We start from the raw sequence: 14,782 nt of genomic DNA, 5'->3' as shown, positions 1-14,782 counted from the left end.
GTATTTATCAAACACTATGTGTCAAGAACTGTTCTAATCACCAGGGTAGATACAAGTTAATCATCCCTGTCCCCCATGGGCTCACACTCTTAAGCGGGATGGAGACCAGGCAATGAATCCCCATTTTACAGGTGAGGAAATTGAGACACATGAAGTGATTTGCCCAAGGTCACCCAGCAGATAACTGTCAGAGCTGGGACTAGAACCAGCACCTTTGACCCCAGACTTGTGCTCTTTCCATTGGGCCGCCCTGCTCCTCACTATTTCACGGGTTTCCGGCTGCCACCGTATTCCCTCAGCTCACCTGAGGCAGGGGCCGGCTTCCTCACGCCTCCTCTAGCTGTCGCCACTAGTGGATCGACTGCTACTGACCCCCAACTGGACCTATGGAGGGGAACTTTCCCTAAACACTGGGGTGAAGGTAGCCAGCAACTTTCCAGCCCAGATTGGGCAGGGCCCACTGACAACACCCCCCCCCCCCGCCCCCCAACCCCAGCTGAATCTCTTAGAACAGTGCTTGGCACATAGTAAGCGCTTAACAAATACCATAATTATTAAAGGAAGCTTGGAAGCGGCTCCAGTTCACTGAGCCCTCCCTCCCTGAATCAGGTGCTTGCTGGGTGGGGAGGAGAGTTGTGGAGGAGGAAGGGAAAAAGGGAAGGAGGGGAGGAAGAGTGGAGAGTGGGAAAGGGGGGGGGAGAGGGAAAAGAGGAGGAGAGAAGGGTGAAAAGTGGAAATGAGAAAGGAAGGGAATCAGTCAATTGTGTTTATTGAGCATGTGCAGAGCACTGTACTAAACCCTTGGGATAGTACGATGCAAAAAAAAAAAAACATACACATCCCCTGCCTACAATGAGCTTACAACTGACCAAGAGTTTGGTATTCATATTAATATCTGTTTCCCACTCTAGATTGTAAGCTGCTTGTGGGCAGGGAATGTGTTTACCAACTTTGTTGTATTACACTCTCCCAAGTACTTGGTATAGTGTGCTGCACACAGTAAATGCTCCATAAATACCATCGACTGATTGAGTGGTATAGTTCAATAGAGTTGACAGACAGGATCTCTGCCCTGGAGGATCTTTCAATCTAGTTGGGGAAACAGACATTAAACTAAATTGCAGGTGGGGAAGGAGTGCTGTGTGACCTTGGGCAAATCACTTAACTTCTCTATGCCTCAGTTACTTCATCTGTAAAATGGGGATTAAGATTGTGAGACCCATGTGGGACAAGGACTGTGTCCAACCCAATTAGCTTGCATCCAACCCAGCGCTTAGTACACTGCGTGGCACACAGTAAGCACTTAAATACCACTAAAAAGAGGTCAGAGAAGCAAAAGAGAATTAGGATGAGTACATAAGTACATGAGAAGCAGTGTGGATTAGTGGAAAGAGCACGGGCTTAGGAATCAGAGATCATGGGTTCTAATCCCAGCTCCACCATTTGTCAGCTGTGTAACTTTGGGCAAGTCACTTAGCTTCTCTCCGCCGCAGTTACCTCTTCGGTAAAATGGGGATTAAGACTGTGAGCCCCACATAGGACAACCTGATTACTTTGTATCTACCCCAGTGCTTGATAAATACGATTGATTGATTGATTGATTGATTGGCACATAGTAAGCGTTTAACAAATACCGTCATTTATTTATTTATTTTTATTTTTATATCAGTGCTGTGGTGGGAGGAGGGGAAGAGGGAGAGAGAGGTCTCTGGCATCCTCCCAACAACAGTTTTTAAGAAGAATGAGTAGTGCCTGAGTCACTAGCGTTGACCCTGGCTGGGGTCATGGCTAGTCAGAAAGGTGAGGGGCAGGGTGCCAGAATTTTCCCTGCAGCTGCTGCTTCTGCTACTGGGCCAGGAGGCAGGGCGGGCCAGGGCTAGGCCTACTCAGACCTAGGGTGCCAGGCTGGGCTCTTGAGATCACCCCCCCAGGCTCGGTATCAGAGCCTTTAATAGCCCGCGGGTGGGGGTCCGACCCAAATTCCCTGCACTAATGGGCCTGGCCGGGGATTTATATCTGGGGTCTGTGTCCCCCTCTGGTCTGGGGTCCCCCTCTGGCCTCCGGGGACCTCGGGGCTCCTCCTGGTAGCCCCCTATGACTCATGTCAAGCAGCAGCAGCCGCCGCCGCCGGGCGTTTTCCCGTCTTATAAATAGCCCGGGCCTCGGTGGGAGGAACGCGGCCCTGGCCTGCTTTGTCCATCCCTGAGGCTCCAGAGACGGGACTGGGACACGCACCGGGGGACCTCGTGGTGTCGCGGTTTTATTTATTATTTTGAACTCGGGCCGCTCCCTCGGGGCTTTGGGAGGGGAGGAATCCCAAACTGACACGAGGTATTTTTTTTCCCCAGTCGATGCCAGGAAAAAGAAAGAAAAAGAGAGAGAGGGAGATGGAGTGTTTTGGAGATTGGAGAGAGAGTTTCCAGGGCGCGGCCAGAATGGGCTATTTAGAGGAGCGGCGGAAATCTGAGGGGGGCGCAAAGCCCTTCTCTGCTCTCTGGGCCTGCACAGTGGGGTGGGCGAGTGTTTTCAATCCTTTTCCCACCAGGCCTGTGGCCCACGCAGAGGCCAGGGCCCTTGGGGCTCAAACCCAGTTCAACCACAGGATGACCTCAACCTCCATCTAGGAGTCTGTGACCCCCTTTCACCCTACCCCTCCATTCCTCCCCTGGAGTTCCTGCTTGCAGGGAGCAAGTGAGACTAATTTGCAAGGTTTGACTGCTCTCCCTAGTTAATCAGTGGCATTTATTGAGCATTTACTGTGTGCAAAACACTACCAAGCCCTTGGGAAGGTATAAAAATACAAGTTGGTAAAATCATTCATTCATTCAATCACATTTATTGAGCACTTGCTGTGTGCAGAGCACTGTACTAAGCACTTGGGAAGTACAAATCGGCAACATATAGAGACGGTCCCTACCCAACAATGAGCTCACAGTCTAGAATATGATCACAACTGGAAGAGTGCTTGGAGTGGAACAGGGGAGACAGACATTTAAAATAAATTACAGGTAGGGGAAGCAAGTAGGTATAAATATAGGTATTGAAGTGCCGTGGGGTTGGACTGAGTGGTAACTAGGTGTTTAGCGGGTGCGACCAACTGCCTGGGAGAAGCAGTAGGGAGGGAAAATAGAGGAGGGGGTTGAAGTCTTAGTCTGGGAAAGCTTCCTAGAGAAGGTATGATTTCAGTAGGGTTCCAAAGATGGGGAGCCGATTTGTAAGAGGGAGGGTGTGAGCAAAACGTTCAAGTGCTTAGTACAGTGTTCTGCACACAAGTGCATACAGGTATAATTCTATTTATTCTGTTGGTATTGACACCCGTCTACTTTGGGGGTTTTTTTGTCTGTCTCCCCTTTCCAGACTGTGAGCCTGTTGTTGGGTAGGGACCGTCTCTATTATGTTGCTGGTTTGTACTTCCCAAGCGCTTAGTAAAGTGCTCTCCACACAGTAAGTGCTCAATAAATACGATAGAATGAATGAGCAATGGGCACTCAATAAATACTGATTGAGGAAGGTGAGGTGAGAGCAAGAGTAGGTTGGCAGTAGAGGAGTGAAATGTGTAGGCTGGGTTGAAGTGAGGTTAAGTAAAGGGGAGAGAACTGATTGAGAGCCTTGAATCTTAGGGTGAGGAGTTTATGCTTTGTTTGGTGACGGATGGACAACCATTGGAGGCACCAGAGGAATGGAGACGTTTGCAGAGAACTCTTTTTTTTAATTGATCCGGGCAGCGGAGTGAAGTATGGATTAGAGAGGCGAGAGGTCGGAGGCAGAGGTCAGCGAACAGGCTCCCCGTGGACCATTGTGTGTGTGTGGGGGTAGCCAGGTCCGTACGTCCAGTCCACTTTGCCAGGACCACTCTAGATTGATGGCGACCGATTTCCCTCTTGAAGTTGAGGAAGAATAAACTCCCTTGTGTTGGATCCCCACGGCAGTGGTGCTGGAGGATGATGATGGTATTTGTTAAGCGCTTACTATGTGCCAAGCCCTGTTCTAAGCGCTGGGGTAGATACAAGATAATCAAGTTGTCCCACACGGGCTCACAGTCTTCATCCCCATTTTCCAGATGAGGTCACTGAGGCACAGAGAAGTCAAGTGACTTGCCCAAAGTCATACAGCTGACAAGTGGCGGAGTCGGGATTAGAACAGTGCTCTGCACGCAGTAAACGCTCAATAAATACGATTGAATGAATGAATGAACCCACGCCCTCTGACTCCCAGGCTCTTTCCACTGAGCCACGCTACTTCTGGAGGAGGCGTCTTTAACTATAAGGACCGTAGGGGCCTGGGCCCAGGTTCTCCCCTCCCTCCCTCATTCATTCATTCAGTCGCATTTATTGAGCGCTTACTGTGTGCAGATCATTGTACTAAGCGTTTGGGAGTACAAGTCGGCAACATATAGAGACGGACCCTACCCAACAACGGGCTCACTGTCTAGAAGGGGGGAGACAAAAAAATGCATGCATGCATGCATCTGCCTGGTACATTCATTCAATCGTATTTATTGAGCGCTTACTGTGTGCAGAGCACTGTACTAAGCGCTTGGGAAGGACAAGTTGGCCACATATAGAGACGGTCCCTACCCAACAGCAGGCTCACAGTCTAGAAGCAGCGTGGCTCAGTGGAAGGAGCCCGGGCTTTGGAGTCAGAGGTCATGGGTTCAAATCCCGGCTCCACCACTTGTCAGCTGTGTGACTGTGGGCAAGTCACTTAACTTCCCTGGGCCTCAGTTCCCTCATCTGTAAAATGGGGATGAAGACCGTGAGCCCACCCCCGTGGGACAACCTGATCACCTTGTAACCTCCCCAGCGCTTGGAACAGTGCTTTGCACGTAGTAAGAGCTTAACAAACGTCACCAGTATTATTATTATTATTAGAAGCAGTTGAAGGGTCATTTTCAAAATTCAGCTGGTGAGGCTAGGGATCTTGTTTTAAGACGCAGTTCGTGGAAGAGGAACGGAAATAAATAATAATAAAAATAATGATGATGGCATTTGTTAAGCGCTTACTATGTGCAAAGCACTGTTCTAAGCGCTGGGGGGGATACAAGGTGATCAGGCTGTCCCTCCTGAGCCCGTGGGCCCCAACGGCTCCGCGCCGCGCTTTCCCACGGGCCTTGGGGCGGGGCGAAGGGTCCGGGCGGGGGTGGTCGTCGGGGCGGGGGGAGCCTCGCCGCCCCCCGCGGGGCCGGGCCGGTTGAGCCGGAGTGGGGAGAGCCCCCCGACCTCCCCTCCGAGGGGGGCGGGTCCCCAGGGGGCGCGGCCGGGGCGCTGGGGGACCCCGGAGGCGGCGGCGGGTTCCGGGGACCCCCCCACCTCCCCGCCCCGCGATGGTACATCCCGGCGGTCTGCGTCTCCGGGGGCGGCGGGGGGTAGAGTCCGCCGGCGCTACCGTAATTACCCGGCCGCGACACACCCGGTGAGTCTCCAGCCGCCTGGCTGGGAGGGAGGGAGGGAGGGAGGCCGGGGGCTACCCATCCGCCAAGCTAGCTCTCTTCCTCCCCTCAAGGCCCTACTGAGAGCTCACCTCCTCCAGGAGGCCTTCCCAGACTGAGCCCCTTCCTTCCTCTCCCCCTCGTCCCCCTCTCCATCCCCCCATCTCACCTCCTTCCCTTCCCCACAGCACCTGTATATATGTTTGTACATATTTATTACTCTATTTATTTATTTTACTTGTACATACTATTCTATTTATTTTATTTTGTTAGCATGTTTGGTTTTGTCTCCCCCTCTTAGACTGTGAGCCCACTGTTGGGTAGGGACTGTCTCTATATGTTGCCAGTTTGTACTTCCCAAGCGCTTAGTACAGTGCTCTGCACACAGTAAGCGCTCAATAAATACGATTGATGATGATGATGATGATCCATCTACCATTCATTCATTCATTCATTCCTTTTAGACTGTGAGCCCACTGTTGTGTAGGGACTGTCTCCATATGTTGCCAACTTGGACTTCCTGAGCGCTTAGTACAGTGCTCTACACACAGTAAGCACTCAATAAATGCGATTGATGATGATTCATTCAGTCGTATTTACTGTGAGCCCGCTATTGGGTAGGGACCCACCTCCTCCAGGAGGCCTTCCCAGACTGAGCCCTCTCCTTCCTCTCCCCCTCATTCATTCATTCAATCGTATTTATTGAGCGCTTACTGTGTGCAGAGCACCGTACTAAGCGCTTGGGGAGTACAATCAATCAATCAATCAATCGTATTTATTGAGCGCTTACTGTGTGCAGAGCACCATACCAAGCGTTTGGGGAGTACAATCAATCAATCAATTGTATTTATTGAGCACTTACTGTGTGCAGAGCACTGTACTAAGCGCTTGGGGAGTACAATCAATCAATCGTATTTATTGAGCGCTTACTGTGTGCAGAGCACTGTACCAAGTCATTCAATCGTATTTATTGAGCACTTACTGTGTGCAGAACACTGTACTAAGCGCTTGGGGAGTACAATCAATTAATCATCAATCGTATTTGAGCGCTTACTGTGTGCAGAGCACCGTACTAAGCACTTGGGGAGTACAATCAATCAATCAATCGTATTTATTGAGTGCTTACTGTGTGCAGAGCACCGTACTAAGCGCTTGAGGAGTACAATCAATCAATCAATCGTATTTATTGAGCGCTTACTGTATGCAGAGCACTGTACCAAGTGCTTGGGAAGTACAAGTTGGCAACATATAGAGACAGTCCCTTCCCAACAGTGGGCTCACAGTCTAAAAGGGGGAGATAGAGAACAAAACCAAACATACTAACAAAATAAAATAAATAGAATAGATATGTACTAGTAAAATAAATAAATAAATAGAGTAATAAATATGTACAAACATATATACATATATACAGGTGCTGTGGGGAAGGGAAGTTGGCAGCATATAGAGACGGTCCCTACCCAATAACGGGCTCACGGTCTAGAAGGGGGAGACAGACAACAAAATAAAACGTGTAGACAGGTGTTAAAATCATCAGAATTCCTCCTTCCCCTCCCCACAGCACCTGTATATATGTATATATGTTTGTATGTATTTATTACTCTATTTATTTATTTTATTTGTACATATTTATTCTATTTAATTTATTTTGTTAATATGTTTTGTTTTGTTCTCTGTCTACCCCTTCTAGACTGTGAGCCCACTGTTGGGTAGGGACCGTCTCTATATGTTGCCACCTTGTACTTCCCAAGCGCTCAGTACAGTGCTCTGCACACAGTAAATGCTCAATAAATATGATTGAACGAATGAATGACCATCTCTATATGTTATACCAACTTGTACTTCCCAAGCGCTTAGTCCATTGCTTTGCACACAATAAGCGCTCAGTTAATGCGATTGAATGAATAAATGAATTGAGCGCGTACTGTGTGCAGAGCACTGGACTAAGTGCTTGGGAAGTCCAAGTTGGCAACGTATAGAGATGGTCCTTACCCAACAACGGGCTCACAGTCTAGAAGGGGGAGACAGACAACAAAACAAAACATGTAGACAGGTGTCAAAATCGTCAGAACGAATAGAATTAAAGGTATATGCTCATCATTAACAAAATAAATAGAATAATAAATATATACAAGTAAAATAAATAGAGTAATAAATCTGTACAAATATATATACAAGTGCTGTGAGGAGGGGAAGGAGGTTGGGCAGAGGGGGATGGGGAGGAGGAAGAGGAGGATCAGCAGGGTGTTGCTGGACTGGCTATCTTGGTAGCTGAGAGTCTGGGAGAGGTGGGGGGCGGCGGGGGGGGCAGGTGTCCCTGGATCTGGGGCTGCTGTGCCTAGCTCAGACTCGAGGAAATGGGGACAAGGGACTCATTTACTCATTCATTCATTCTATCGTATTTATTGAGCACTTACTGAGTGCAGGGCACTGTACTAAGTGCCTAGAAAGTTCAAATCGGCAACATAATAATAATGATGATGATGGTATTGAAGCACTTACTATGTGCAAAGCACTGTTCTAAGCGCTGGGGGGGATAGAAGGTGATCAAGTTGTCCCACATGGGGCTCACAGTCCCAATCCCCATTTTACAGATGAGGTAACAGGCACAGAGAAGTTAAGTGACTTGCCCAAAGTAACACAGCTGACAAGCAGCGGAGCCTCTGACTCCCAAGCCCAGGCTCTTTCCACTGAGCAACTCTGCTTCTCGTACAGAGACAGTCTCTACCCAACAACAGGCTCAAAGTCTAGAAGGGGTGGGGGCGGTATGTATTAAGCCCTTCCTACATGCCAGGCACTGTACTAAGTGCCAGCTCGATGTCTGGGAATACCCAGTGGTTGGGACATAGTAAGCGCTTAACAAATACCATCTTTATTGTTATTATTACCCACCCTGCATCCCCTTGGCATTTTGGTGTATCCATCTCTGGAATGGACATTTTCCGGTCCTGGCTGGGAGCCTGTTCCCACCCACCAGGAGATGCCTCCATTTGCCCCGTTTTCTTGCCTTTCCGCCACATTGGAGGGGTGCTGAACCGGTGCCAGGTCCAGGTTCGCCGGGCGCTGCGGCCAGAGCCAGGAGGGGCAGCGCAGGTCAGTGTTTTTTGTGGAGGGCCTGCCTGAAAGAGACCCGGTTTTGCCCAGGGTGGCATTCCTTCATTCATTCAGTCGCATTTATTGAGTGCTTACTGTGTGCAGAGCACTGTACTAAGCTGTTGGAAAGTACAATACAGCAGAGGGAGTCGTGTGGTTCTCATTCTGAAGCCGCAGCTCCTTAAAAAAGCCGAATTCAGAAGGGAAATACAGTGTATCAATCATCAAAGGTATTTATCGAGTGCTTATTATGTGTAGGGCACTGTACCTGGGAGAGGACAATGCAACAGTAGTAGGGGAAAGGGCATCCAGAAACATCAAACCAGTAACCGTACCTGCTGGGAACATTTTTGCAACAACTTATGCAGCAAGTAAGAGACCTCCCATTTCCCAGTCTATTCCAAAGCAGAGTGTACCCTCTTTAGACAGGCGGTGCCCCCAACCCGGTACCAACCACTGTGCCAAGAGAGGGAAGAGAACAACTGGTGGCTAGGGGCAGGGTATCTGGGTCTCTCCTTATCCCCACCCTTTGTTTTTCATTTTTTTAATGGTATTTGTTAAGCTCTTACTGTGTTCCAGGTACTATATTAAGTGCTGGGGTAGATATAAGCTAATCAGGTTGCATACAGTCCCTGTCCCACATGGGACTCACAGCCTTAATCCCCATTATACAAATGAAGTAACTGAGGCACAGAGAGATTAAATGACTTGCCTGTGGTCACACAGCCAACAAGTGGCGGAGCTGGGATTAGCAGTTCCTTTTGACTCCCAGGTTTATGCTCTTTCCGCTAGGCTGTGTTGCTTCATTTCGGTCAAACGTTTCTTCCTTGCCCTCAACAACCTCCCCAGCGGCTTGGAGAGAGTCCTTTCCACCCAGGTCAGAGGGGGAAATAATGAGGATTGTAGCCCCTGGATATGCCCAGTGGAGCAGCTGGGTGGGCAGCATTCCCAGAGTGGGCCTTTTCCATTCCTATCACCGGACGCAGGAGCTTCAGAAAGGGGATGGGTTTCTCCGGCTTGGTGCCTTGGTCTCTTTGCACCTGTTGGACCACGGCAACTGTGGGTTCCAGGAACCCGGCCTTGAGACCCCCGGGACTCTGCTTCTCAGGAGTTGGATTCAGGGCCCTGCCTTGGTTGGGGAGGCCGGCACAAGGCCTGGACTGGAGCTGTCTTCCCAGTAGCTCCGTCCACCAGCCAGTGCAGCCACATGAGTCTGCAGCTTCAGCTGGAGGGGAGATGTGCTTGGGGCTGGGGCGATCGAGTCGTAACACAAGTGTTTCTGTCCTCAACCAGACGTGCGCTTAGGAGGGGGAGGAGGTCATATGGGAAGTCCAGGTGGAGAGGGTGGGGGAGGTGTAGATTGCACCTAAGTCTTTTTTGATGATGTGGCAAGGGAAGAAGATGGGTTGTGCTGTGTGGCATGGGTTGGGGGTTGGCCTGGCTCTGCTGCTGCTTCTGCTCCTCTGGCCCAGGTCAGCCTGCTAGTTCCACATAGGGGCCTTCAGATCTGCTCCTTTGTCCAACCAGGGTAGGAGGGAGGGGAGAGGGGAGAGAGGAAATCTTCGGGATCAAAGGCAGGAAGGACGGGAAGACAGAACCATGGACCTCCTGAGTCCCGGCTCTGCCTCTGCCCTCACCCACCCTGAGCTGGGGGGAACACTACGTAAACCTTCCCTCCTCCGCATCAGGGCCTCAGTTTCACCATCTGTTCAGTGTGGGCTGGCAGCCGGGGGTGGGGAAGACAGGATGTAGATTGTCGCAGGCCCTGGAGTCTCAGGATCCTTCCCCCACTCTCACTCTGGGGCTGTGGTCCTGGCCAAGGTGGCATCACTGAGGTAGGGGGTGATGGCACAGGGCCTGGCTGGTGAGGGAGAGAGTAGGGTGGGGTGGTTGGGGTGATCTGCAGCTCCTTCCTTGGAGATTTCATTATTCATCTCCAGCGATCCGGTTTCTGCGTATCAGTTTCAACCAGTCTGCCCCGACTTTTGAGCCGGCAGCCGGGAGATGGAACTTGTTTGAGGGGCGGAGGGGTCTGGGGACCATGAGGCACTTAGCCTGTCCCATCTCACCCTTCTCCAGTTCAGGGCCTCGGTGCTTGCTGGTGGAAAGGGTCAACCTGGGTCCCGCCCCAGGGGCCTGAAACAGAGAGTCCTCCTGGACGCCCACAGAACCAGCATAGGGGCAAAGCCCCAGGGCCCTGTCCAGCTCTGGGCCACTAGTTTTTGGGATTCCCCCATTAAGGAGGGATGGGGGAAAAGTGGTAAAGTAATCCTTTGGGGAGGGAAAGCTGCAAAACTGATGTTTGGGTTGGTGTCAGAACCCAGGTTTTCTGGACTCCCAGTTTCTGGAAATAACCTCTCCCAGATCCAAATGTTTGCTTTCCCCACCCCTACCTCCCCTCATTGTTGGAGGAGGCAGAGCCAAAGGATGGAGCTTGGGGCAGCTGGATCGATTCACTTCCAGGATAATTTCACTCCACTGAGTCCCAGTGCCTGAATGTTAATGTCTGCAGTGCTCCCCCACATACATACATACACACCACCCCGTGTTTTCAAATGCGGAACATGGGACCACATAGCTGGAAGGAACTCTGAGAGGTCATCTGGTCCAGGCAGGTATTGGTTAATCTCTCCAATCAAGACAGATGGGTGCCTTGTCTTGTCTTAATGTGCTCCATTCATCCATCTCTCCATTCCTGTCACCCTCGTTACCCAATCGTTTTTCCTTGTTCTCTGCTGCTGCCATTTGAACTTTTGTACAGCTCACTGCAGACATGGATACCTCCCCCACCCCAACAGCCCTCATAAATTTTGATTTACTGAGCACTCCATTCATCTTCTGCCACATGTATGTTTAGTGTGCACATATGCATTACTATGTTACGTTCATTGCATAGAGACCCTCACTTTTCTGTTACCTTCAGGTCACCCACATGCCCCCATGTGTCACCCGCTTCAGCTGTATCCATCTACGTATCACACACCCATCCCCATGTCACCCCAGGCTGGGGCTTCCCACTCTCTTCCCACCCTTTGTCCTATGCTCAGGCAGAGCCCAGGCTGTGGTGAGCCTGCGTTCCTTTACCTGCTCCTTCAACGGGCCCTGTCATGCAAGCACCTTCCCACCCACCCCCTTCCCCCCTCCCCCAGTCCTGGGCTGTGAAGCTGCCTGAGTCTGGCCCAAGTCCTAGTTGGGCGGGAGGCAGGTAGCGGGTGGGACCATGTAGGGGCCTTTCCTGGTTGGGGTGGGGTACTGCCCTCTCTGGGGGTCCCTGATAGGCTGAGGGTTGAGTAGAGAGGTATCAGGAAGTCCCTGAAGCACATCAGTGGATGGAGCAGAGGCCTAGAAGTCAGAAGAACCTGGGTTCTAATCCCAGCCCTGCCACATGTCTGCCATGTGCAAGTCACTTAACTTCTCTGGGCCTCATTTACCTCAACTGTAAAATGGGGATTAAGAGGGTGAGCACCATGTGGGGACAGGAACTGTGTGCAACCTGATTAACCTGTATCTACCCCAGTGCTTAGAACAGTGCGTGGCACATAGCAAGCACTTAATAAGTACTGCTATTATTATTATTATTATCATTATGGCTCTTAAAGTCTCTTGGGGCCTTGAAGGGACTGTGTCCTGTGAACCAGACCCCTGGGAATGGCTGGAGAGAGGGAGGGGAGGTTATAGAGAAGCAGTTTGGTCTAGTGGATAGAGCACGGGACTGGGAGTCAGAAGGACCTGGTTTCTAGTCCCGGCTCCACCACTTGTCTACTGTATGACCGAAGGCAAGTCACTTGACTTCTCTGTGCCTGTTACCTGATCTGTAAAATGGGGATTAAGACTGTGAGCCCTATTTGAGGGCGGGACTATGTCCAACCTGTTTAGCTTGCATCTACACCAGCGATTAAAACAGTGCTTGACACACAGTAAGTAAGCACTTAACAAATATCATCATTATTTTATATGTAGGATGGGAGCTATCGCTTTTTTGGAAGCAATACTCCTCTAGCAGGCTTGTCTAGGGCCAGGGTGGCCCCAGTGTGAGCAGAGCCCCAATGCCAAAGGAGCCCATCCTCCCCTTCCCTCTGCCAACCAGAATCAGTCAATCAGTAGTATTTCCTAAATGCCTGCTGTGAACAGAGCACTGTACGAAGCACTTGGGAGAGTGCAGTAGAAGTAATAGATACATGATCCCCACCCTCAGAGATCTTACAATCTAGAATGGGAGACAGACATTAAAATAAATTACAGGTAGGAGGAAGTAATAGAATTTAAAGATAGGTACTTAAAATGCTACATGGGCTGGTGAGTACTTGAATGCTTAGGAGGAAGGGAAGTGGCAGTTGAGGACCACAGTGGAGAGATTAGAAATTGTATGAGGGAATAATAAGTATGGTATTTGTTAAGTGCTTACTATGTGCCAAGCACTGTTCTAAGCGCTGAGGTAGGTACAGGGCAATCAGGTTGTCCCACGTGGGGCTCACAGTCTTAATCGCCATTTTACAGATGAGGTAACTGAGGCACAGAGAAGTTCAGTGACTTGCCCAAAGTCACACAGCTGACAAGCGGTGGAGTTGGGATTAGAACCCACAACCTCTGACTTCCAAGCCCGTGCTCTTTCCGCTAAGCCACGTTGCTTCTCCAACGTGAGGGGTGTTCATTGATAGGCTGCAAATCTGTGATCAGTGGTTTGATTCTATAATAATTGTGTCATTTAAGCACTCAATCAATGGCATTTAGCACTTGCTGTGTGCAGAGCACTGTACTATGTGCTTGGGAGAGTACAATACAACAGAGTTGGTAGTCACATTCCTTGCTTACGATGAGCTTACATTCTAGTGGGAGACAGATGGTAATATAAATAAATACTTTAATTTAAATTTGATTTAAAGACATTACAGAGATATGTTAAGCCCTTCCTATCTGCCAAACTCTGTACTAAGCACTAGGAGAGATACAAGATATGGGGTCGGATATTGTCCCTGCCCATATTTAACTCACTGTCTAAGCGGGAGGGAGAACCGGTATTGAATCTCCCATCGTACAGATGAGGAAACTGAAGTACTGAGAAGTCAAGTGACTTGTCCAAGGTCACAGCAGACAAGCCCTCTGACTCCCAGGCCCATGCTGTCTTCACAAGGCCACACCACTTCTCTGGGTGGGGAGTAAAATGATCTAGATGATTGAAGAAGGTGAAATTTGATGGCATATGTAGAAGAAACTGAAAGAGGCTGGAGTCCACTGACAGCATCCTCTCTGAAAGCTGAGGCATATCTGACCCGTGTGATGTGGCCACCTATGGCGGGGGTGTGGGGGAAACCTACGAAATGTTTGTGGGGGAGACGGGGGTGTCCCCAGATCTCCATGGCAATGTTGGGGTGAAGGGGGAAAGACTGGTGGAGTAGTGACGGCGTTTCACAAGGGCCTGAAGCAGCTCTGGCGATGGGCTGTCAGGGTCCCCTGAAATCTCGTCCTTCTGCCCAGGCAGGAGGGGGGACACTACAGTGCCCGAGCCCTGGGTTGTGCCCTCCCCCCTCCCTGTGGGAGCAATTGGAACCATGGCTTAACTGGGTACCGGGGGCGGGCAGGAAGGAGGCGCTGATCCTGGCTCTGAACCCACCTGCCCGTCCGCCCGCCCACCCCCGGGACAGCTGGAGGCCCCAGTAATAAACCACCTCCGCATCTCCTCTTCAAAGTAGCACGGAGTTCATGGGCCCGAGGGAGACGAGGGTCAGCTTGACCTGGTTCCCAGATGGGGCAGAGGGGCCAGGGGGACTAGGGGCGGGGTTCAAGAGAAAGTGCAGGAGATCTGGGGTGTTGGTGGCAGCTCACGAGGAGTGGAGACTGCCTAGTTCTAGGGCCACAGTACCCCCGGGTTAACAGGGGTGGGCTTGGGAAAATTGTGGTCAGAAAGAATCAATTAATCAGTGGTATTTATTGAGCACTTACTATGTGCAGAGTACTGCACTAAGCGCCTGGGAGAGTACAATACAAAAGAATCGCAGCATGGCAGAGGGGAAAGAGCACAGGCCTGGAAATCAGAGGACTTGGATTCTAATCCCCGCTCTGCCATATGCCTAGTGTTTGACCTTGGGCAAATCACTTAACTTCTTTGTGCCTCAGTTACCTCATCTATAAAATGGGGATTAAATCATATTCCCTCCTACTTAGAGCATGAGCGCCATGTGGGACAGGGACTGTGCCAATCAATCAATCGCATTTATTGAGTGCTTACTGTGTGCAGAGCACTGTACGAAGCGCTTGGGAAGT

General features: G+C 50.4%; 1 protein-coding gene across 6 annotated transcripts in view; it reads left to right on the top strand.

The window, feature by feature from the left end:
- Positions 1–14,782, top strand: part of PLEKHG5 (pleckstrin homology and RhoGEF domain containing G5) — a 97,173-nt gene that overhangs the window by 55,259 nt on the left and 27,132 nt on the right. The window contains exon 1 of one of the 6 annotated variants that reach the window (XM_038746968.1): positions 5,343–5,412. The exons of 4 other annotated variants lie outside the window; for them this stretch is intronic. The gene's annotated coding sequence lies outside the window, so the exon portion shown is untranslated. Of the gene's footprint in view, positions 1–5,342; positions 5,413–8,477; positions 8,522–14,782 lie in introns of those variants that run through there. One more of the 6 variants, XM_038746969.1, reaches the window with a different exon arrangement.

This window comes from Tachyglossus aculeatus, chromosome 5, assembly GCF_015852505.1.
Source record: "Tachyglossus aculeatus isolate mTacAcu1 chromosome 5, mTacAcu1.pri, whole genome shotgun sequence".
NCBI classification, from domain to species: domain Eukaryota; kingdom Metazoa; phylum Chordata; class Mammalia; order Monotremata; family Tachyglossidae; genus Tachyglossus; species Tachyglossus aculeatus.
The sequence above is the reverse complement of the archived record's forward strand: the minus strand, read 5'-3'. Positions and strand labels throughout refer to the sequence as shown.